The sequence below is a fragment of the Equus quagga genome, chromosome 2 (genome assembly GCF_021613505.1).
Source record: "Equus quagga isolate Etosha38 chromosome 2, UCLA_HA_Equagga_1.0, whole genome shotgun sequence".
Taxonomy (NCBI): Eukaryota; Metazoa; Chordata; class Mammalia; order Perissodactyla; family Equidae; genus Equus; species Equus quagga.
In genome coordinates, this window is record NC_060268.1 from 62,406,855 (window position 1) to 62,418,953 (window position 12,099).

Consider the following 12,099-nt stretch of genomic DNA (forward strand, 5'->3'; position numbering starts at 1 on the left):
AGGCCTTAAGCAGAATAGGTATGTCAGAGGGCTCACGGGCCGTGGGGGGCTGCCCTGCTGGGTCAGCCAGGCCCCAGGAGATCAGCAGGGCACTTCCGCCTCCCACCTCGAACGGCTGGCTCCTGAGCTGGGTGGGGACGGGGAACACAGCGAGGCTTCCTCTGGCCTTTCTTGAGAGCACAACTTCAAAAGGTTCCCACCTAGACTTTAAGAAAGCCGCAGGCCCAGCGCCAGCTCCCTCCTCCCGGGGGTCAGCACCCTGCCCCAGCCCTATTTCTAAAAGTGTCCTTGCCCATCCAAGCTGCCGCTGAGGAGGCTCACCTCCCACCTCAGGGAGAAGACCTACAAACAGAGGGAGGGGTGGGGCCCTTGCCCTTGGCCGAGACCCACCGGAGTTCGGAGCTCCGCCCTGCCTTTTGTAGCTGTGGCCTGTCAGCACCTTTCCTACCTTTCCTACCTTCCCGGAGTGTCCCCGTCTGACCTCACAGATAACCTTCTTATTGAATAAATGGGCAGAGCAGGTGAGACTCAGAGGCCGAGTTACCTGTAAGCTCCGCCTTCTTCTGTTGCCCGACCAGTGGGCCCACTGAGCCGAGACAGCTGAGGGGAGGGGTGGGTGGAGACAGGCTCATGTAAGGGCCTCACCCTGCCTGTAAAGTAGATCTGCCACCTTGGCCTGAATGGCACTGTTTGTCTAAAACTTTAGCTTCTTTCAAGTGCAAATACTCCCCAGAGGCAGCCCACATTAGGACCTGTGCCCACTCACGCCTGAGCCTGGAGAGAGGTATTCAAGGGCCGTCCCTTGAACGCAAGACTAATAATAATTACTATCATTATATACTCAGGCAAATATTCATTGTGCAAACAATGTTACAACAACACCAGAAATCAGAAAAAGAATCACCCACAATCCCAACCCCAATAAACGGGCATTTGGGTTTTCTCTTTTTTTCCCATTTCCTGGCCAGTCCTTGTATATGCACATATACAGCTTCTCCACAGCTGGACTCCTGCCGGATGCAATTTTGCACTCAACACCATATCATCAGCGTTTTCCCGTGTTGCAACAGCCTTCACAATCAGCTTTTAAAATGAGTGTGTTGTTGCTTACCAGCGCGCTGGAGCTGGACATTAGGTTGCTTTAAGTGCCCTGCTGTTAGACAGCATGCTGGAACTTTGTTCAAAGAGCTTTTTCATTTTTTGAGGATTATTCCCTTAGGATACATTCTCAGGTGTGGGATTGCTGGGTTAAAGGTGATGAATATTTTTGTGGCTCGTGAAAGACAGCCGAGTTCAGGTTTTGCGTAGAACTTGCAGACAGCTGGTACCTGGAGGGAGAAATCTGGGGAAGGAGTCTCTGGGGTCACTGGGGGAGGCAGTGTTTTTCGGGGGGTAATCCTTGAAGGCCCTTAGCTCTGGAGGGGAGGCAGCAGCCTCAGAGCGAGGACAGCTGCCAGAGGCTGTCCAGAGGGGCTCCCTCCTTTCCACCCCTCCCTGAGTGCTTGACGGGGCTCCAGCATCTGCAGCATCCACACCCAATGCCGGACTCAGGGGCCTGCGAGAAGGAGAAACCCAGAAAAGCGACGAGCCGCGTGCAATGGCCGGCCCAGAATTCAAGCAGTAGGTGCATTGCAATTGCAGCGGGGGAAAATCCACCAGCACGGCTGTGCACTGGCGTGGGCAGGGCAGGCTCTGCACACATTACTCGTATACATATTTGCAGTGTGCTGGCCCACCCCAGCACACCGTGGGGCGGGAGGATGAGGCTCTAAGAGCCCCAAGACCCGGGCGGCCGAGGCGGTTGGCCTGCCTCAGGGTCTCCAAGCTGGCTGCACATCAGAATCACCGGGGAGCTTTCAAAAAGAGCTGGTTCCCACCTTCAGAGATTCAGATCGAATTAGTGGCTGATGCTGACATCTAGCCAGGAGTGAGAACCACTGGACCGGTGTTATATTTTCTTGTTAGGGCATTTTTGGATGCAGGAACAGAGACCCTCTGAGGCCAGTAGGCGAAAACAAGGTAATGATGGTGCCTGCAGGGGAAGGGTGGGCTAACCCACCTTCATAATCTCTATGAGCACCCTTACCTAAGCCATCCTGCATAAACTGCCCACTCAAATACAACAGTGGATCTATCTGCTACCGTAGCTTCAAGAGCAGTCCCCTAGCTCTCCCCTTGCAAGCAGGGGGCTGCCCATGCCCCTTGTATAGGGGATTGTGGACCTTAGGCTGCTGTAAAGATATTGCCTGGGCCTGGGAAGCTGGCATCCAAGACAGAGGCAGCCCTGGACACCACAAGTCGGCCGGCCCCTTTTGTGGCATCCTTGCTTCTCTCTGAGCATCTTTACTCCTTAGGTCAAATGATCCTGAAAGCCCTTTTGGATTCTCTGGTTCTCGATGGATACTGGCCCTGAGGGGCCTGTCTGGGACAGGGCAGATCTGGGGCTTCCTTCAGATACCTGAGATGACAGGCCCTCATGGTCCCTCCCTGGGAGGCAGGGACTCAAGCCCTAAGCATGGCCCTTTAGCCTGACCCTGGCCAAGGTGAGTCCCAGACAAGGTGGGTCACTCTCCTGCCCCCTCAGTATCTTCCCTCTCCACGCACACTCTCCAAGGGCCAGCCTTTCACGCTCCGCCTCCTCAATCCTGCTCTGAGGACAGGATCCATGTCTGGGGCGGGACTGTGACCCATGCCCCAGGGGGCTCTGCCTGGGAGTCTGTGCTCTCCACAGGGAATGCAAAGCTTTGTGACTCCCTGGCAAGGGCTGTCAGCACCTGGGCAGCAGGCGAGGGGCTGGGAGCATGGGGGCGGGGGTGGGGGGGCGGTCTGGTGAGCAGGGACAAGAGCTGCTTTCTCTGAGCCCATTCTCTGAAAGAGGCTTTTCTGTAGGTGCCCCATGTTGGGAAGATGTTAGGGGAAGGGGGTGCAAAGGGTGCTATTGAAACCACCATGGCCAGACTGTGAGGTGGTGGGAGAGGAAGTCAAAGGGAGTGAGTCCCCAGCTCAGTGCCGCCAGCAAGGTCCCCATATAGCTTTAGTCTCCTTTCTCCTCCATAACACAACCAGATGGAAGAAGATGCTGTGGGAGGCTCTCTCCAGGCAGCTGAGATGAGGTGAGAAGTTAAGGGAAGAAGGAAAGGAGGTCCCCTCCTTGAGGGACCACCAGGTGCCACCAGGAGGAGGAAAGATGCTGCAGAGGGTTAAATAGCGTCCCTCCTCAAAAGATAAGTCCATATCCTAACCTCCGGTCCATGTGACAGTGACCTTTCTTCAAATAAGGGTCTGTGCAGATGTAACTAAAAGGATCTCGAGATGAGGTCATCCTGAATCCAATGCCCAGTGTCCTTACACAAATAGGAGAGAACACGGAGGAGAGGGCCATGTGAAGACAGAGGCAGAAACTGGAGCCATGCTGCCACAAGCCAAGGAACGCCTGGAGCCGCCAGAAGCTGGAAGAGACAAGGAAGGACTCTCCCATGGACTGTTCAGAGGGAGTGTGGCCCTGCCGGCGCCTGGATTTGGGACTTCTGGCCTCCAGGGCTGTGAGAGAGCAGCCACGTTTGTGGTAAGCTGTTCTGGCCGCCCGGGGAGACTCACACCAGCATTGACCTCTCATCTGCACACGGCAGCTGAAAGGAAGGCTCTTCCAGAAGCCCCGTCAACTGTGCACGCTCCCTTAGCGGCCATTTCCTCGGCTGTAAAGTGAGGCTAATACTCCCAGCCCCGAGGGGACGGTGGCTGGGAAGGGGCCTTGTCAGCAGGGCGGCCTCCACCGTGCAGTGAGGTTGTCATTCTGGGTCTGGTGCTGCCAGGCAGGCATGTCCTGCACCTGTCCCGGCCTCAGTTTTCTCCTCTGCAAACTGGCGTGCTAAGCTTTACCCGATGCCTCTGCCTCTGTCGCAGAGAGGATGAAAGGAGGGACGGACTTAGGATTAGGTTAGGGTTGAGTGCGAGAGGGTGGAGAGTGCAAGAGGGACCTCAGTCCTGCTCTCAAGTGGGGACGACGGGCTCTTTTGCACTGTTCCTGCTGTCAGACAAAGCCTTTTGCACAGAGAGGACAGACAGGCTGGGCCCTCCCAGGAGGAGCTGGCGATCCCCCTGAGGAGGAGGCACGGGCCTGCAAACAGCATTCTGATACAGTGCACTCTGAATACCCAGGTTCTGGGAGGGGCAGAGGAAGAGCTGGGAGGTCCCAAGCCGTACAGATGGGACGGGACTGTTCTCCCAAAAAAGGGTATTTGAACGATGTTGTAAAGGTGTCTGAAAGAGAAGTGATGTGGGGACCCTCCCTTTGGTGGTCCATCCACTCAATGCCACGAAAAGACATGCAGCACCCAGCCCAGCGCGGGTCAGTTCCAAATGTTCATCGAGGCCCTTGAGAAAAGACACACTGTCCCCCAATGTTACCTGGACTCAGTCCTCCGGAGTTCACAGAGCTCTTCCAAAGGCATTCTGCGGCCACCTAATAACCTTAAAAGGGACGAGGCTGTGGTCCCCACTCTAAGATAAAGAAAGGGTCGGAGAAGAGAAGCAACTGCTCAAGGCTATTTGAATGCAGGTTGCATCAGCTCTTCACTCATGGCTTTCCAGACATGTCACCTGATGTCTCATTGGGTATTTTGGGGCCAGGAGTGTCCCATGCCCAGGTCTCCTCAAAATCTGCCAAGGGCTACAGTTCTTAGCCCAGCTTTCCAGACCCTCCTTGGGACTCCAGCCCTCTCCCCTGGCTCATTCCCACCTCTGCACCCTGGTTCAGCTCCTTCTCCCTGGCTGGACTGCTCCTCCCAGTCACAGGTACATATCCCAGTCCTTCCCGTGTTTCAGGTTTCCTAGGGCTGCACAGGAGGACCAAACCCAGTACAAAGTCCTCAAGTCTGCTTCAAGTTCAGCTCTGCTAACTCACTGCTAACTGTGTGACCTTGGGCAAGTCACTTTCCCTCTCTGGGCCTCGGTTTCCTCGAATATGAAATAGGGGAGTTGAACGCAATACTCTAAATTCTTCTCCATGTGGCCTAAATCTAAGCGCCCCCCCCAGGTCCTCTCTCTCTGTTCCCCTGCCCTGCCCTCACTATGTGCTCACCATCCACGACAGCCTCTCCTGTCTCCACGTCTTCCTCCAGCAGGCTCCTGTTTAATCACTCAGCTGGACTTTGATTTCCCTGAAAGCAGAGGTGGCACCTGTCTGCGGCACCTGCTGACCAGGTATCTGGCCAAGACATGCCGATGGATTGATGGGTAACCCCCCTGACCACCTCCCTTTAGGTTGGAAGCCTCTTTCTCTTCCCTGTTTAGTTTCCCAAGGTGCACACAGGAGGCCTGCAGGGCACCAGAGTCTGGTGGGGCACTGAGGTCTCTGCTCACCTTGGCTGCTGGGGTCGGGGTGGAGGGCTGCAGGCCTGTGCTGTGCATACTGCAGCTTCTGCAGGGTGGGGACAAGGCCAGCGCTGGGCTCTGCAGACCTCATGCCCAATGCCTCCAAAGTCCATCACTGTCACAGGCATCAAAAGATGACGATGATGTCAGAAAGCACACAACCCTTTGCCTTCCGCTTTCAAAGGGCTTCATGTCTGATATCTCATTTAGCCCCTCAACACCTTTGGGAAGACAAAGCAGGGATTATTAATGAGGGACTTGTCTGAGGCCACCTTGAATTCAGCATAAGCTGGGACTGGGATCCACTTTCCCTAAGCCAGCCATTCTGGGTAATCTGGTTTGTACAGGATGACCGCCCACCTGTCAGTCCAACCTCATCACGTTCCCTTCAAGAACTTAGGTCTGAGAGGACAAGGTTATTTAGACTGAGGGGCACATACACACACACCTCTTTACAAGATGTGCAGCCACAGAAAAACCTAATAAGCAAGATGCCCAATAGCACGATTCAGGATCCATAAAAAGGGCCTTAGAGATCATCAACTGCAGCCCACTCACTGCAAATCTGGAAACTGAGGCCCAGAAAGGGACAGAGACTGATCCAAGGTCACAGAGCTAACTGGAGGCTAGAGCCCAGGTCTCTGGACTCCTGGTCTGGTGCTCCTTCTACTGCCTGCACACTTAGCAAACAAGGCAAGGCAGGGAGCAGGAACTCAGAGAGCCCGGGCCATGGGGACGACTCCCACTGCAGTCTGGGAGTTTTGTCCAAGGGCTGGATTTTGAGAGTTCCTCTGGGAGGGGGCGGGGTGGGGCCAGGAAGTAGCTGCAACCTGTTCCTCCAGCACCTGGGAGTAGCTCCGGAGTCTGGGTCCCCAGGCCAGGTGTTGCTTCTGTGACCTCCATGTCCCTTCAACTCTTATGCTGTGTCCACTGAGTGGCAGAGGTCCAGGCCCGGCGCCTTCCGGACCTGGGAAGTGGAGACCTGGGAAGGGGAGAGGGGTGACAAAGCTCCCCGTGGCATGGACACGCTGGCGAGAGCCAGTAGAACCGACGACAGGGCCAAGCGCAGCCCAGAGCCTCTCCCGCGGGGGAAAGAGGACAAGCTGGGGCGGGGCTACGAGTACTCAGTTGTTTTTTCCTTCCTTGTGCCCCACCCCATGCATTCTTCTCAAGGGCCGTCTCATCTCGGTGGCACTGCCCTCAAGGATGCCTTGGGGCTCCCAGCCTTCAGCCCTGGGGTGCGGGTGGGAATGAAGGGCGGGGAAGAGGCCTGTGCGCACCCCTGACTCCACCTGGGCGCATGGCTGTGGTCGCACCTCAGACTGGCGAGTGATGGGGCGCCCGTTTGGAGGTTACGGAGTTCAGGGTCTGTGGCAGGTCGTTAGGTCGGGCCCCACGAGGGGAGGCGGCCCCCTGCCTTCGGCTCCTCCCCCGCCGCCCTGCCCCGCCCCTCGCGGGAGGGGACCGGGGGCGGGGACCGCGGGGAAGGCGCGGACCGGCCGGGCCAGGTGCAGCGCCCGCGTGTCTGGGGGCCGCTGCGGCTCCGAGGAGTGTTCGGGCCCCAGCCCGCTTGTGCCACGTCCCTGCGCCCTCTGGACTGGACGCCTAGGACCCTCGGAGCCAGGTAACCGAGGGCGGGACTCCCGGCCAGTGCCGCCCGCGGGTCCCCCGCCGCGCGCGTCCTCCCAGCCTCCGGGTCCATGCGCACCCCGCCTCCGCGGCCGCCCCGCATTCCCCGGGAGCCCGTCGGCCAATGCAGGGGCGGGTCCTGGAAAGTTTGCGCCCGGCCGGCAGCGCCCGGGGCGGCCGGGAGCGCAGCCCCTTCCCCCGCTCGCCCCCCGCCCAGCCTCCCGCAGCGCCCGGAGCCGGTGCGATGGTGGGGCAGCCGCCGCGGCTGCACACGGTCTCCGCTGAAATTAGTTGATTTTTGCCTTCTCGCTTTTCCTCTCTCTCACTTTTCTGAGCGTTTGCGTCCCTCCCCGCGTCCTTCAGTCCCTTGAAAAGATCCCTGGATGGGGGCTGCAGAGTTGGCGATTTCTTAAGAGATGTTTACATTTGTGCTTCCCGCCTCCTCGGGCCGGATATACGATAGGAGACTGGGCTGAGCGAGACGGGGTGCGGAAGAGGGGGCGGCCCTCTGCCCAGGGGGGCCCGTCTGGGCCCTGATGAAGTGAGTTCCCAACCACGGGGAGTCCCGGCTTCTGTCCTGTCTCCCGGCAGGCACAGCCGGGCTGGGCATCCTTGACCCGCCCCTCACCCCCCCCTCCCCCTCCCTGACCCCATTCCCCCCAGGCCTTCCCAAGCCCAGTCAGATGAGCGCAGGAGAGAGGGTGGCCCACAGCCCGGCAGGGGCATAGATCAAGAGCTCAGTAACCCTTGCTGATTTGAGCAGAATGAGCTTCATCCAGCTTCGGCTGCACAGAGGGCTCCGTTCAGAGCGGAGATGGGAATGAAAGATGTTCCTTCCCGCGCAGAACCAGAGAGAACAGATGGAGAGGTCAGTGGATCAGAGAAGAGCTAACATCACTAACATGGACACATCTCTGATTTCATTTTACACCACAGTAACCAGTGGGGTAGTAGGTCTTATTCTACTGGCAGGTGAGACAAAAGGAGGCCCAAAGAGTTTAAGTAATTTGCTGGGGAAACGTGGTGGACCTGAACCTCAGACCACCATTTTCTAGAGCCAGGTGGTTGGTTCTCCATTTTTGCTGGGCCCCTGACTCAGCAGGGCTTCATTTCTTTTTCCCCCTTCCCTCGAGGTTCTTCCGCTGAAAGGGGTAGGCCAGGAGAGGGCATCTCCAAGAAGAAATAAAATCGGTCAGGAAGCTCCTCCAAGAGAGCTTGGGAACTCCTCTCCTTGCTAAGCTGCGGCAGCTGCAGGACGCCGGCACCTGTTTTGGCTGCTGGAGCCATAGTGCTGGGCGCGCAGAAGGTGCTCCATGAGAATGGGATGAATTAAGCTGAAACGGCAGAGATTCTTTTCCAGCCGACGATCTTTGCCCTTGTTGAGCAGAAAGGGCACTCTGAAAAACTGGACCACATAGTTGCCCACCGTCACCCTCGAGGGTCCTTGACATCCTCATCCACTTGGGGCAACTTGGTTTTTTTTAAACCAGTGAGCACATCCCAGCTTGGCCCTGCCCTAGGCTGGAGGCTGAGGACCCTTGTCCCATCTATATCCAAGTCTTACCCATTCCTCCAGAAAATGTTTTTTTTTTTCAAGATTAGCACCTGAGCTAACAACTGTTGCCAATCTTTTTTTTTTTTCTGCTTTATCTCCCCAAATCCCCCTGGTACATAGTTGTATATCTTAGTTGTGGGTCCTTCTAGTTGTGGGATGTGGGACGCCGCCTCAGTGTGGCCTAATGAGTGGTGCCATGTCTGCGCCCAGGATCTGAACGGGCAAAACCCTGGGCCACCGCAGCATAGCACACGAACTTAACCACTCGGCCATGGGGCTGGCCCCCAGAAAATCTTATTTGGAAACTTTAATCTTTACTGCCTCCTCCCTCTCTCTACCACTCCATGGGGCAACTATGGATTGCGGGAAGAGAACTTGCTTTTGTGGGCCTCAATTTCCTCATCTGTAAAATGGGGACAATAGAATCTGCATGGTTTTATGAGAGAGTGAGTTGTCCAGAGGGCTCTGTTAGCTTCAAAGCAAGCCATAAGAGGTGATTGTTATTTTCTCATGTGTATGTGGAAGAATCTTTTTCCATCGCCATTGTGGTTTGCCAGATTAAGAGTTGGAGTTGATGTTAGGGGAGGGACTCCAGACGTTGGGCCTTGAAGGATGTGTAGGAGTTTACCAGCTTGTTGGAAAAATTGGGGAGGAAGGGGACAGGGCAGGTGGAGGGAACAATAACAATGCTTTGCCTGAAGAAATGACTCTGCAATGGTGACTCCTCCTGTGTCTGAGGCCACTGTAGGTTCCCCCCAGCCTTGCCTCTCAACCACTCCCTGTGGGCTTCCTTCCCCTGAATAGGGTGAAGCCTTGACCTGGGCCATAGCTCATGCATTCCTGTCCTCTGGCCTTCTCTTTATCGCCACTATCACTGCAAGTCTGGTGGCTTTCAGGAACAGTGGATGGAAAAGTACGTCTGTTGTGACCTGATGTGAGTCAGTCCTTCGTAAATAATGGGGTTGCACGTCAGCTCTGATGCCTGGACCTGCGCCCTGGTGTTTTGCCCATGGTTGGAGACATGGTGTTGGCTCCTGGGGGAAAAGGACAAAGGTGACTCTAGATGTTATTTTGAAATTTTGCAGGATGGCAGTGAGGAGCCGACAGGTGTGGGAGATGTGATCATTTTTGGCATCGAGGAAAAAAGACAGTGTCCCCCAAAGCAGCAGTCCGAGGTGTAATTCCTGCCCATGCCCTGCCCCGTAAGGCAGGGGTTATCTTAGAGAGTTGTCCTCACTTCTGGCTTGGACAGCAGGCCAGGAACACCCCCAGTGTCCTCTGTGGGGACTTGAGTGGTAAATTTTGCCTAAACCTCAAACGGGCCTTTTGCCTGGACAAACCATAGCGGCCTTAGACATCTTCCTCTTTGATTCTTTGGGAGCCCCGCAGCCAGGCTAACCCTGCTGGGCTTCACTGGGGGCCTGCCAGAGGCTCAGAGCCCGGCCATCATGGGCTTCTAGACCCCGTAGTCCCAAATTCAGCCACTCTGCCAGCTTGCTACCAGTCTTTGTGTTGGCCACTGCAATCTTGGGAGCTGAAGGCTCGTGTGGCTGGTGGGAGCCTGGATTCTAATTCTGACACATCTAACTCAGCGTGACTGTGGCCCTGTCACTTCTTGTGCCTCAGTTTCCTCATCTATACAGGAGACACTTGGCTTAGGTCAGGGGTTACTGACATTTTGGACCAGATAATTCTGGTTTGTTGGGGCTGTCCTGTGCATTGTAGGATGTTCTGCAGCATCCCTGATCTCTACCCACCAGATGCCATAGTACGACCTCCTGCTTCCTTCTTGACAACCAAAAATGTCTCCAGACATTGCCAAATGTCCCCCGGCGGCAAAATTTTCTCTGGTTGAGAACCACTGGGTTAGATGATCTCAGAAGACCTTCCCGAGGGTGACCTCAGGACCAGGGGACCATTTCTCCTTCCAGCCCCTGCTCTGTAAAAGTGGACCATGTGTGAACGAGGAGTCTGCAGGTGGGGGCTCCAAGGGCTTACAGGGTGGATGGGAGCTATGAGAAAAGGGAAGGCTCTGGGCCACGGGGCCTCTTGCTGAGAGCCAAGGCCAAGTACTCTTTGCCTTCCAGATCTCAGGTCACTAGGACGGTGGGGGCGGGGCGGGCAGGCTGTGGTCAGCCATGCACTAAGGTCAGCAGCCTTCCAGCCAGTGACTAATCATCTGTATGTGCCCTAAGACCGGGGCTTCTCCACGGTCCCCTCTCACGCTGCCCTGGGAGGGGACACAGGAAGTGAATCAGCCTGCCCACTGCCCAGAGGAGGGAGAGGCGGGGTGTGCTGGTGTTAGATACAAGGGCCTGCCCCCATCCGGCGCAGTTTTATTTTGTTTATTCCTCCCAAGTTAGCTGTTTATTAACTTTGTCCGTGGAAGCCCCTTCTGACCTTGTTGCTTAATGGAAGGGCGAAGATTTATCTTCTCCAGGGATGGGAGGGGGTTGTTGATGAATCTTGGAAGTAAATCACTGTTCTGGGGACAACAGGTTGCGAGATTTTGGGTAGTATTAACCCAAAATGGTTGGTTTGGTTATTCATTCTTATAGTCCTTATTGAAGGACTAGAGGTTGCTCTAGATTGCGGGCTAGATGCCGGGGACAGAGCGGCGAGTTAGACACCGTCCCTGCCTGCAGAAACCTTCCGTCTGGGAGGACGGAGAGCTCAGTCTGTAACTGAGTGCGCTGGAGCCTGTGCGAGCATGCACAGAGGACGGTCTGCTCAGCTGCGCGAGGGGAGCTCTGTAGCGACTTGGGGATGGGCGCACAGGGGCATGCATGGGTTTGGGGACGTGGGGGTTGTGTATAGAGGGTTTCAGCAAGAAGAGGTGGGTTTGGGTTTGTTTTTTGCCTTTTTTTAGTGTGGTAAAATATACATAACACAAAATTTACCATTTTAATCACTTTAAAGCGTACAGTTCAGTGTCGTTACGTACATTTACATGGTTGTGCAACCATCGTCACCATCCAACCCTGGAACGCTCTTCACTCCAGAAAACTGAAATTCTGTACCCCCTAAACACTAACTCCCCATTCCTTTCTCCCCCCAGCCCCTGGTAGCCGCCATTCGTCTTTCTGTCTCTGTGAATTTGCATGTTCTAGGTACTTCATATAGACTCATGCGTGTGAACTTTTGTGTCTGGTTTCTTTCACTTGGCATCATGTTTTAAGATTCATCTGTGTTATAGTGTGCATCAGAATTTCCGTCCTTTTTAAGGCTGAATAATATCCCATTGCATGGATGTACCACATTTTGTTTATCCTTTCATCTGTGGATGGACACCTGGGTCGCTTCCACCTTTGGGACATTGTCAATAGTGCTGCTATGAACATAGGTGGACAGATATCTGTTGGAGGCCCTTCTTTCAATTTTTTGGGGGGTATATTCCCAGAAGTGGAATAACTGGATCATATGGAAATTCTGTGTTTAATTTTTTTGAGGAACGGCCATGCTATTGAAGAAGTGTTTGAACTAGATTTTAAGGATGACCATGAGATCTCCAGGCGTCTAAGCAGAGGAAGGAGAAGAGAGGG

General features: G+C 55.2%; 1 protein-coding gene across 3 annotated transcripts in view; it reads left to right on the forward strand.

Annotated features, from left to right (window-relative positions):
- Positions 1-6,656: 6,656 nt before the first annotated feature.
- The window catches only part of LOC124235428 (membrane progestin receptor gamma), an 87,883-nt gene continuing 82,440 nt past the window's right edge, over positions 6,657-12,099 (forward strand). The window contains exon 1 of one of the 3 annotated variants that reach the window (XM_046653358.1): positions 6,657-6,997. The gene's annotated coding sequence lies outside the window, so the exon portion shown is untranslated. Of the gene's footprint in view, positions 6,998-7,738; positions 7,871-12,099 lie in introns of those variants that run through there. The other 2 variants (XM_046653363.1, XM_046653360.1) reach the window with 2 other exon arrangements.